The sequence below is a fragment of the Anas acuta genome, unplaced genomic scaffold (genome assembly GCF_963932015.1).
Source record: "Anas acuta unplaced genomic scaffold, bAnaAcu1.1 SCAFFOLD_50, whole genome shotgun sequence".
NCBI classification, from domain to species: domain Eukaryota; kingdom Metazoa; phylum Chordata; class Aves; order Anseriformes; family Anatidae; genus Anas; species Anas acuta.
In genome coordinates, this window is record NW_027076097.1 from 209679 (window position 1) to 220332 (window position 10654).

General features: G+C 42.0%; 1 long non-coding RNA gene across 1 annotated transcript; it reads right to left on the reverse strand.

Moving 5' to 3' along the window:
* Positions 1 to 977: 977 nt before the first annotated feature.
* Positions 978 to 7491, reverse strand: LOC137848964 (uncharacterized). The gene is made up of 2 exons (XR_011091612.1): positions 6675 to 7491; positions 978 to 2299 (listed from the first exon to the last, which is right to left on the reverse strand). It is a non-coding gene; the product is annotated as an uncharacterized lncRNA (long non-coding RNA).
* Positions 7492 to 10654: the final 3163 nt, after the last annotated feature.

A 10654-nucleotide genomic window follows, 5' to 3' on the forward strand; every position in this document is an offset into this window, starting at 1 on the left:
GTCTTGGACTTCCAGAGGGCTGACTTTGAGCTGTTTGGGACACTGGTTGGTAGAGTCCCTTGCAAGGCAGTTCTGAGGGGCAGAGGAGTCCAGGAAGTCTGGGCACTCCTCAAGAAGGAAATCTTAATGGCTCAGGAGCGGTCTGTCCCCATGCGCCCAAAGATGAGCCAGTGTGGAAGAAGACTGGCCTGGCTGAACAGAGTTGTGGCTAGAGCTTAGGAAAAAAAAAAGAGAGTTTTTGAGCTTTGGAAAAGAGGGCAGGCCACGCAGAAGTATTATAAGGATGTTGTAAGGATGTGTAGGGACTGTGTAAGGATGTGTAAGGAGGACTAAGGAGAATCTTCATCCTTTACTGGATGCGGGGGGAAACTTAGTGAGGAGAGATGAGGAAAAGGCTAAGGTGCTTAATGCCTTCTTCGCCTCAGTCTTTAGCAGCAAGAACAGTTGTTCTCTGGATACCCGGTACCTTGAGCTGGTGGAAAGGCATGGGGAACAGAATGTGGCCCTCATAATCCAGCAGGAAATGGTTGGCGACCTGCTACAGCACTTAGATGTACGCAAGTTGATGGGGCCAGATGGGATCCATCCGAAGGTACTGAGAGAACTGGCAGAGGAGCTGGCCAAGCCACCTTCCATCATTTATCGGCAGCCCTGGCTATCAGGGGAGGTCCCAGTTGACTGGCAGCTAGCAAACATGACGCCCATCTACAAGAAAGGCAGGAGGGCAGACCTGGGGAACTATAGGCCTGTCAGTTTGACCTCAGTGCCAGGGAAGCTCATGGAGCAGATTATCAGAGTGTCATCACGCAGCGCTTGTAGGGCAACCAGGTGATCTGGCCCAGTCAGCATGGGTTTATGGAAGGCAGGTCCTGCTTGATGAACCTGATCAAGTGACATGCTGGGTGGATGAAGGAAAGGCTGTGGATGTGGTCTATGTTATAAGTTGCCCCCTTAATTAATTTTCAGAGAGCATTGCATTAATAATAGAAAGGAATTTATTGAGTAAGCAACAGCAAGCAAAACAGCGCTGGGCGGCCGGGGAGTCTCGGCTCCGCCAACGGCGCGCACCTCACCCCCCCCAGGGTCCCTTTTTATATCTTGGTGATTTCAGGATTACGCAGCATGTCCGGGTATGTTCTGCGACTGCGCGCACTGTTGCTAGGGGGTCGTCTCTGTCCCTCTGGTGGTCGTGAAGATGAAGGCCGTAGTCTTCCTCGGCGTTGTGGTTCAACTTCTTTCTTTATTTGGTCATGTTGGCCCAGCGTGAGACAGGAAGGCAAGATGTTGATACACTAGTTTAACAACTTATCAGGAGATGGTTACATGAACTTTGCAGCAGTGTTTTTTGAACAAAAGAGGCTACTGAGATGCAGAAGGAGAGAAGGGGAGAGGGTTCTTTTTTTTTGTTACATTAAGCAAAGGAATTTTCATAGTGTCTAGCTAAGCATTATACAGCTCCTTACTTCAGCAGGGAGTTTTCACAACTCCCGTTCCTCAAACAGAACTCCTTGTTTTTACAAAAGACAATGAACAAACATTTATTGTATATTACAATCCCTCCTTTTTCTTTTAGTTACTCATTTTGTTCATTGAATTTCGGCAATGCCTGGCTACTAAGAACTAATGTTTCCTCGATTCCTTCGTTGGTACTTATTGGCTTGTATCTGGCATGTATGAGCATTAAATGTGCCGCTTCTAAATGTCCCTTTACAATCGCAATCAATTTATTAAAAATACATGGTTCAAAAGTTAGTGCTATTATTAAGAACAACAAAGGTCCTGTTATTGTTGATAATAAAGTAGTAAGCCAAGGTGAATAATTAAACCAAGATTCGTACCAGCTCTGTCGGGCTTCATTCTCCCGTTTCCTTTTTTTTTTCAACCCTTCCCTGGGTCTTGCCATTGTATCTCTTACCTCTCCAGTGTGATCAGCATACACACAGCATTCCTCTTTCGGGGCTGCACACAGCCCGTCCTGTTGTAAAAAAATACCAAATCTAATCCCCTATGATTTTGTAACACTACCTCTGAAAGCAACCTGATAGATTTTCCAGGGCCGAGATGGATTGTTCAATTTGGGTCAGGTCCTCGTCCACAGCAATGCATAAGGAAGTAAATTCTTGATTTTGTTTAACCAATGAAGCTACCCTGGTCCCCACTCCAGCTCCTCCCAGGATTATTAGGGTGGCCAAAGTTAGAGCCGTGAATGGTTCCCGTCTTTCCAGATGATGCCTTGCCACTGTGTCTGGGTGTACATATAATCCTCAGGGTGGTATAGAATCCTTGGTATAATTATCACCTGTATACAAAAATCACAAGACGCATTAAAGAGTTTTAGTGATAGACAAGGAGTTACGCCCACTCACGAACAAACCCACCTAGCGTTGTTGGCTGGGATTAACCACTCGGCTGATTGTTTTCCATTCTCCGTGATATTGCATAGGTGACACTTCCCACTAGGAACTGTGCCCACACACCTACCACCTCCAGTGACTTCTGTTAGTGTTACCCTTATGTCTTTTCCCAACTGTAATGTAGAGGGCTGTTCTTGTTTGTGCAGGAGGGCTCCCCAGGATTCCCGATAGCATCATAGTATGAAGGCCTTATACTAAAGCATAATCAACAGTGTTTTGTTACATTTGGGGTTGTTTTGTTTAATTATTGGTAGCTGGCATTCATGACCCCCCCATATGTTATTCTCAGCTATGTTACCATTCTCGGCTTTACCTGAGCTCGTAGGGCTGCCGAGGGTTGGAAGTGTAGTATTTTCCGCAGGCTGGATTCCCTGGACATTTTCTGACAATACCTCATTTGGTCCTACTGCCTGGGGCTTATCGGCATCCTCCTTTTTATTAGTATGAGTTCTCCCCTATCTGTTCTGTGTTTGTAAAATCTGACACCTCACATTTTTCCTAGTACCCAGCTAGTATCGTCCAAGTTTGTTATATTTATATATAGAACCTTGCAAATTTCTTTATTTCCATGGAAGGTTCCTGTATACCCTATACCATGCCCTCACCACCTGTAACGGGGACCTGCTTGTTGGTTACAACCTTGCGGCCCATATCCCACTTGTAAGAATTTATTCCGACCAGCCCCGAGTGTCCAGTCCATAGCAATGGTTTCACACTCCCACTATGCACAATAATACATGTTCGGGTAATTACAGTACCCCTTTCCTGGGTTAGAACTTGGGCAGAAATAAAATCCTGATCGGTTAAAGCATGGCTGCACTGACACCAGGTCACATAATGTGATGCGAAAACTGGGAGCACCCGCTGTCGTTGTTTGCTGGACGACGAATTGATCCTTCCATCTGATCAAGCTCCATTTAAAAGGCTGATGGGGATGCGCAGACCCATGGCTGACCAAAATGATGATACTGACTCCCATGTATCGTGGGAGGTGGTTGGAGCCCATCTAAATTGGCGGCCCCTCAGTCCCCCACCGTTTTCACTTCTCTGCCTCGCTTGTCAGTTCGGTTGCAGCGAACTACAAGGTATCGGTTCTTCTTGGCAGCAGCAGTGTTCTTCAGGGGAACCTACTAGGGAGCCTTTGAAACAGGGCCTCCTCCCCTTCCCACGATACACAGATAATATAAAATACTTATCGAGTCCGTCTTAGTGTCAGCTTCAAGTCGTCAGGGCCTGGAGCTGCCTCCCATTTACCTTCCCGGATCGGTCCTTTCACACGGCTGGCATGCATCCATCTTTTCTCCGCAGTTCGAATAGCCGTTTCTGTGGTAAGCAAAACAACATAGGGGCCTTCCCCATCGTGGTGTTAAAGCAGTCTCTTTCCAAGTCTTAATTAGAATTGAGGGTGATCAAGTAGCAATTCCAAGTCATAGGGCATACCATATAGCATTTCAAAAGGAGAAATTCCTACATCAGTTCTGGGCTGTGTCCATATGTTTAACAGTGCAAGGGGTAAGCATTTTACCCAAGAAGCCTTAGTTTCCAGCACAAGTTTTGTTAGTTGTTTCTTAATTTAACCATTCATTCACTCTTCCTTTCCAGAAGAGGAGGGGTGCCAGGGGCTGTGAAAATCCCACTCAATCTCTAAGTCCTGCTTTAATCCTTGCAGTAAAGCTTTACACTCATTCAGTCACGTGGTCAATTAGGACAAACAAGTAACTCAGTAAAGTCTACCTGTATACTTTGGAAAGGTCAAAGCCCTGGCTCCCGTTCCCCTCTAGATAGGTTACAGAAGACCTTTTTATTTACCCTTTGACATATAGTACATCCTCTGCATGTGCGCTTCCCTAAAGTATATATTCCTACATAGACATGCTTTCTTAGGACAACATCACACATTGCTTGCACCTCCCAATGACTCTTCTGATGTAAAACAGTTAATATTTGCCTCATTATCACTTTATTCAGCATTTCTCTCCCATCAGGGAGTATCGATTTTCCTTAAAATGATCCACATATTTGTAACATTAATACCTCCTTGGGAGGTTGTAATTGCTCCAAAATCTTTTTTAGAATTTACCCAAATAGATAGGTGGCCCTGTATAGCCCTGAGGTAAAATTGTCCACCTATATTGTTGCTTCCGCACCCATTTCAGGGTCTTTCCAGTCAGAGGTGAATATACATGTATGTTTGCTCTCAGGGCCAGAGAGCACTCCATTAATAACACTGTTATTCTAGTCTAACAATTTACTAGTTGAATGCCCAATTTAATCATCAAATCCCTTCCCAACAAGTTAGTCCCTGCCTTGGATACATACAATAATTGCCCAGTGATCATTTTATCCCCTAGTCTCAGCTTGGTATCCCCCAAAAGTGGCACTGTTATCCCAGTCCCTTCTACCCCCATCACATTTAGGGCTTCATTAGTTAATTTAATCCCTGATACTTTACAAGTAACAGCAGTTGGGAGAGCGAGAAACCCCCCCGCAGACACCAAAGTCAGTGCAGAAGGAGGGGGAGGAGGCGCTTCAGGCGCTGGAGCTGAAGCCCCCCTGCGGCCGCTGGAGAGGCCCCTGGTGGAGCAGGCTGTTCCCCCCTCCCCAATGCTTGGGAAACTGAACAAACACCACAGCAAATATGCAAATATACCAAAACTTCTAGACTGTTACTTAGATAATGCCTACATCACCTTTCCCTGCTCATACAACTTCGAATACCTTTAACACTTTCAACAAACCTTTTAACACTTCCTTTATCTTTCTCTAGCCTTTACTTTTCTAATGCCGACATCAAAGGCTCAGTCAGGGGCCAACTTAATTCCGTACCTTTTCCCTCCAAGATGCTGAAACAACCTCAATATACAACATTTCATCCTGTTTTCCTTCTTTCCACAAAAACAACATTGACCGTAATATGGTGTTATAATTAATACTTCCATTTAGGAGCCACTCCGCTCCATCCTCTAGTTTATAAAGTGGCCACCACTGATTACAATATTTGATAAGGGTTCTTTTACTCTCTGTACCCTCTCATCCCACTATATCCCTCCAATGTGTTAGTATACATCCTAGGGGGCTTTTCCTCGGGATTTCTTTGCTTTGAACTTTTCCTATTGTAATCTACAGTGGTTAATATTCCACCGTTTTCCTAGAATCTCTTTACTAGTCAATCCCAATCCCTCCAAAATCCACAATATATAGATACACAAGTAAAATCAGACCACTGTAAATTAACTGCCTGTAGACAATTACACTGGGAACTTTTAAACCTGATGAGCCGATAATATGCCTGGGAAAATTTTGTTCCCTTAAACATACACCTCAATGGCAGTTCTTATATTTACATATTTACATATTAACATAGGTATAAAAGAATACTTTAACAAAAATGCCCGGGCTTTTATATATACAATATGCAATGTACAGTTATTATTCCAGTTAGAATTATTCCTCAGCAGCTGGAAACGTTATGCCAGTTGCCATTAAAGCTCGCTTACCCTCCTCCTGTCTTTCTTAAAATCTCGGACGTCCCCGGAGTTAATGGGGATGGCCACATATTCCTAGTCACTGGTCCCTGAACGCTAGAGTCAGAGTCGCTATCAGAGTCTCCCTGGGATTGTGGATTAGGAAGCCCGGGAGTCGGAGGGGCTGCAGATGGTGGTGGTGAAATATAGGGAGGCAGTGGGGCTGGGGTCTCTAATTCTCGGTTTTTCTTGTGCCTCCCATCCCCTCCTTTTTCTTTTAGAGGATATAAATTGGCTCGAGTTTCCGAGCTGATCCACAAATGTGCATATTCACTTTCTTCCAAACTAAAAAGTTCCTTTGAGTTTACATAAATATTTAGGGCCTGGCAAACCCAATCTTCAAAGGACCCAAATACAGGCCAGTAAAGGTGGTCTCCTCAAATCTGTTTACCACCCCAAACTTCAACACAATAATGTATCATTTTTACTTTATTGCTTCCCCGCCTAAAAGGGGAATCCTGCCAATTTTTAATCATTAATCCCGGGGTAACCTAACATCAGATGTTACCCCGCCCATGGGACCAGAAGGCTTACTCTTCTTCTGTCCCATCTTCTGGAGCGCCTTCACACACACACACACAAATCGCTTCCCCCTTTTCGTGGCCCAGTCCCTCGCGGGATGTGGGAACCGCACTACCGAGGGGTCCGCACTCGCTTCGTCCGCAATTGGACGTCTCACAACGCTACGCTCCAGGATACCCAACCCCAACCGAACGGATCACCGGCCTATACTTACTCACTCCTGAGTCTTCGTTTGGTCTTCATGCACAAAGATTACTAGGGGTTGCCGGCTTTATTTGCTTGCTGCCGAATTTAGGGTTCGTTGGTGAAGGATTTGAATGAAAGTAGTCCTAGCGAAGGCCGCTGAAATCAGCGGGGCGCCCCCTCCGAAGGTCTTTCAATCAGATTGCCTTCATCCGAGTCACGGCACCAAATTTGTTATAAGTTGCCCCCTTAATTAATTTTCAGAGAGCATTGCATTAATAATAGAAAGGAATTTATTGAGTAAGCAACAGCAAGCAAAACAGCGCTGGGCGGCCGGGGAGTCTCGGCTCCGCCAACGGCGCGCACCTCACCCCCCCCCAGGGTCCCTTTTTATATCTTGGTGATTTCAGGATTACGCAGCATGTCCGGGTATGTTCTGCGACTGTGCGCACTGTTGCTAGGGGGTCGTCTCTGTCCCTCTGGTGGTCGTGAAGATGAAGGCCGTAGTCTTCCTCGGCGTTGTGGTTCAACTTCTTTCTTTATTTGGTCATGTTGGCCCAGCGTGAGACAGGAAGGCAAGATGTTGATACACTAGTTTAACAACTTATCAGGAGATGGTTACATGAACTTTGCAGCAGTGTTTTTTGAACAAAAGAGGCTACTGAGATGCAGAAGGAGAGAAGGGGAGAGGGTTCTTTTTTTTTGTTACATTAAGCAAAGGAATTTTCATAGTGTCTAGCTAAGCATTATACAGCTCCTTACTTCAGCAGGGAGTTTTCACAACTCCCGTTCCTCAAACAGAACTCCTTGTTTTTACAAAAGACAATGAACAAACATTTATTGTATATTACAGTCTACCTTGACTTCAGCAAGGCTTTTGACACAGTTCTCCACAGCATTCTCCTCAAGAAACTGGCTGCTCATAGCTTGGACTGGTGTATGCTTCGTAGCATATTCGTTTACTATAAGACATTGCACCTTTGAAACTGATGGCTTTAGTATTGTATTGCTACAAGGTGTTTCTCTGCCAACATTGGCCAGTAATATCATATAAGCTTGATAGTTAAGATTTTATAAGGCCACTTATGAGTTTCTGTAGCATGAAGTTCTAGTCCCAGAAGTGGAACAGCTCTTACTCATATGGCAAATTCAGAGGACCATCAAGCAAGCCAGACTGCTAATGTGGTTGTGCTTAGGCAATAATGAGTATCTTGTTTTATATCTTTATATCTTGTTTAATATTGATGTATCAGGCATCATAATTTTGCAGACCCCTATTATTTGACACTCTTATAGAAAGTCTCTATTTTAGTTTTGCATACTGCTAGTAACACTTATGTGACACTAACCAAGAGCATGGAAGTGCATTTTGATGTTTGCCATTGAGCAGTATACAAAACAACACTTACGTAGTAGTAATACCTTATATCACTGTATTGCAGGACAGATCACAAACAGAATCAGCTTATCTAATAGAGAGGCACAACAAATATAAATTCTTTTAGATTTAAAGATTCAGTGGCTCAGTGCCTGGATGACAAGAAGGATAAAGATCTCTTGATGTGACGTGTGTGACATGTGACAGGCAACTTTTTACATTTTTTATGGAAAAAAAAAAAAGCTAATCAACCAAAGATGGAAAATTTGAAAAATTACTATACCTTTATGGAAAACAATTAGCTGCCATTAATACAAATAGCAGATGTATTGTGTGTACTTGGTGCTCAATTCAAAGACACTCTGCGATGTCACTGGGCTTTAAAAGGAAAATCAAGACCAGTTACTGTTTGCATATTTCGTATGTAATCAAAGGTTGAATACAATCCAGAGATTCACATTCGCTGATATCTCTACTCAGACGAATGCTACTTGGTGATTGGCTGCAGTTGGCCTTCAAAAATTTAGTAAAATGATGTGTTTTTGAATGTACCAAACACAAAGCAGTATAGTCAGTGATGACTATACACTAAACAATTTTGCAACTATAAGCCTGCAGTTATAAGTGTGTTATTCATTTCTTGCTTTCAATAGGCTGTTTCACAGTATGTACCTATCTGTCTCAAATATTTGTCATGTATGTTTAAGAACCTGGGTTAAATAATGCTAGTTTACAAAACACTGAATGCACACAAAGTTATCCCGAGAAAGAGGTATGAAGAGGTAACGAGGAGTGAAGACTCCAAGCAGGGATTTTGGGCTGGGCAAGGAATAGATGAAACAGAAGAAATTTATGACTGAAACAGGGCAAAGACTGTTCCTTTTAGGAGTGGCTTTATTATAGAGCAGTTTGTGTCATGTATAAGTAGTTTATATTTTTAAAACATAGTACCCTTGCACTTCTGAAACAGGCCCCAAGCCAATCTTATCTGGTTTCAGATAACCATTATTAATTATCTCCTCTACTTCCAATGCGTCAGGAAAGAATAGGGGTCCATTATAATAGGTTTTATACAAATGGCTATTAAAAAAATTCTCCAACTGTAAATAGCTCACACATGGAAATGGTGGGGAAAGAAAAATAATATTCTTTGTTTACTCATAACCATCCTCAACATAATTAGTTTAGTAATTTAAAGAAAACCTTGAGCTGGAGGAATTAATAACTTCATGGTTATTCAAGTCATATGGCATGTGATATATTTCTTGATTACAGCAGGACTTGCTCCTAATATCTAAAACTTATTATGCCTCTGTGGCAATTAGGAATAAAACAGCTTCTGAGAAGTCTTTCATAAGCTACTCTACTTGTCATTAGTTCTTTAATTTTATGGTCTACACTACTCAAATACATGCATCATGATCATTGGCAAGAAAAATTCATAGACAGTACAAAGTCAAAGAACTGCATGTGAACAGTAGAGAATGAGCAACTGTCACACTGTCTCGGAAAAGATAAAAGTTATTGGGATCCTTAAACTCAGCTTTTACGTTTTTTTGTTTGTTTGTTTGTTTTTTCTGTTATTTATTATTATTATTATTATTACTATTATAAAGATAGCTTGAGGCATTACTATAATTATATGAACAGCAAATGAAAATCTTTGTAATCTCTTAGGACAACTACAAATACAATTTTATAAAGAGATGAATAGAACTTGCCAAATTCAATTTGTATAGACAACAAACAAGCAGCTGCTGCAAACAGCTTGCTGTCTGTTCATTTTCCATTTGCCATTTTCATTTAAAATGTTGTATGTCAGCTACTTTCTAGACAAATAACAGGTGCTTCTACAAAACAAATGGATGGAGCACCTGAGTAATTGCATACACTATGGAATTACACACAGCACAATAAATAAATAAATAAATAAATAAATAAACAAAGGCCCCCCAGTGTGATCATTTTAAATTCTACCTGAGTAAGTAGGTCCTTTTGTTCATATTTATTTACAGGAATTTGTATTTATTAAATTTGAGAAGTTACCTTATTATCCTAGATCACATTTAAAAAGACACTCTCTGTCTGTCTCTACATTACTGACTGTGACAATAAATCAAATAACAAAAGAATTAAAAATTCATCTTCCAATTTAAAACTGTACATATTCACTCTCAAAGCCTAAATTTACCAGCCCAGTTTTATTGATAGCTTTACTGTAAAAAAAAAAAAAAAAAAAAAAAAAAAAAAAGAAAGAGGGAGAGGAGAGAGCGAAGCAGTACTAAAATGGTCTAAAACAAATCTCTCTAAACTTCTCACATTACTGAAGAGAAACAATAAAACACTACCTATTTTCTGTTCACAGAAACTCACAACAAAACCCTGAACAGATACCTGAGGATCAGGGAATTGGCCCACAAGGCAGACATCCTGGTGGGCGTCTGTTGTAGACAGCCAAACCAGGATGAAGAGGTGGATGTGGTCTTCTATAAGCAGCTGGCAGAAGTCACTCAATCAACAGCACTTGTTCATAGAGGACTTTAAATTCCTGGAAAAATGCTAGAAATACTATACAGCTCAAAGGAAGCAGGCTAGGGGATTTCTAAAGTGCATGAAGACAGCTTCCCAGCTCA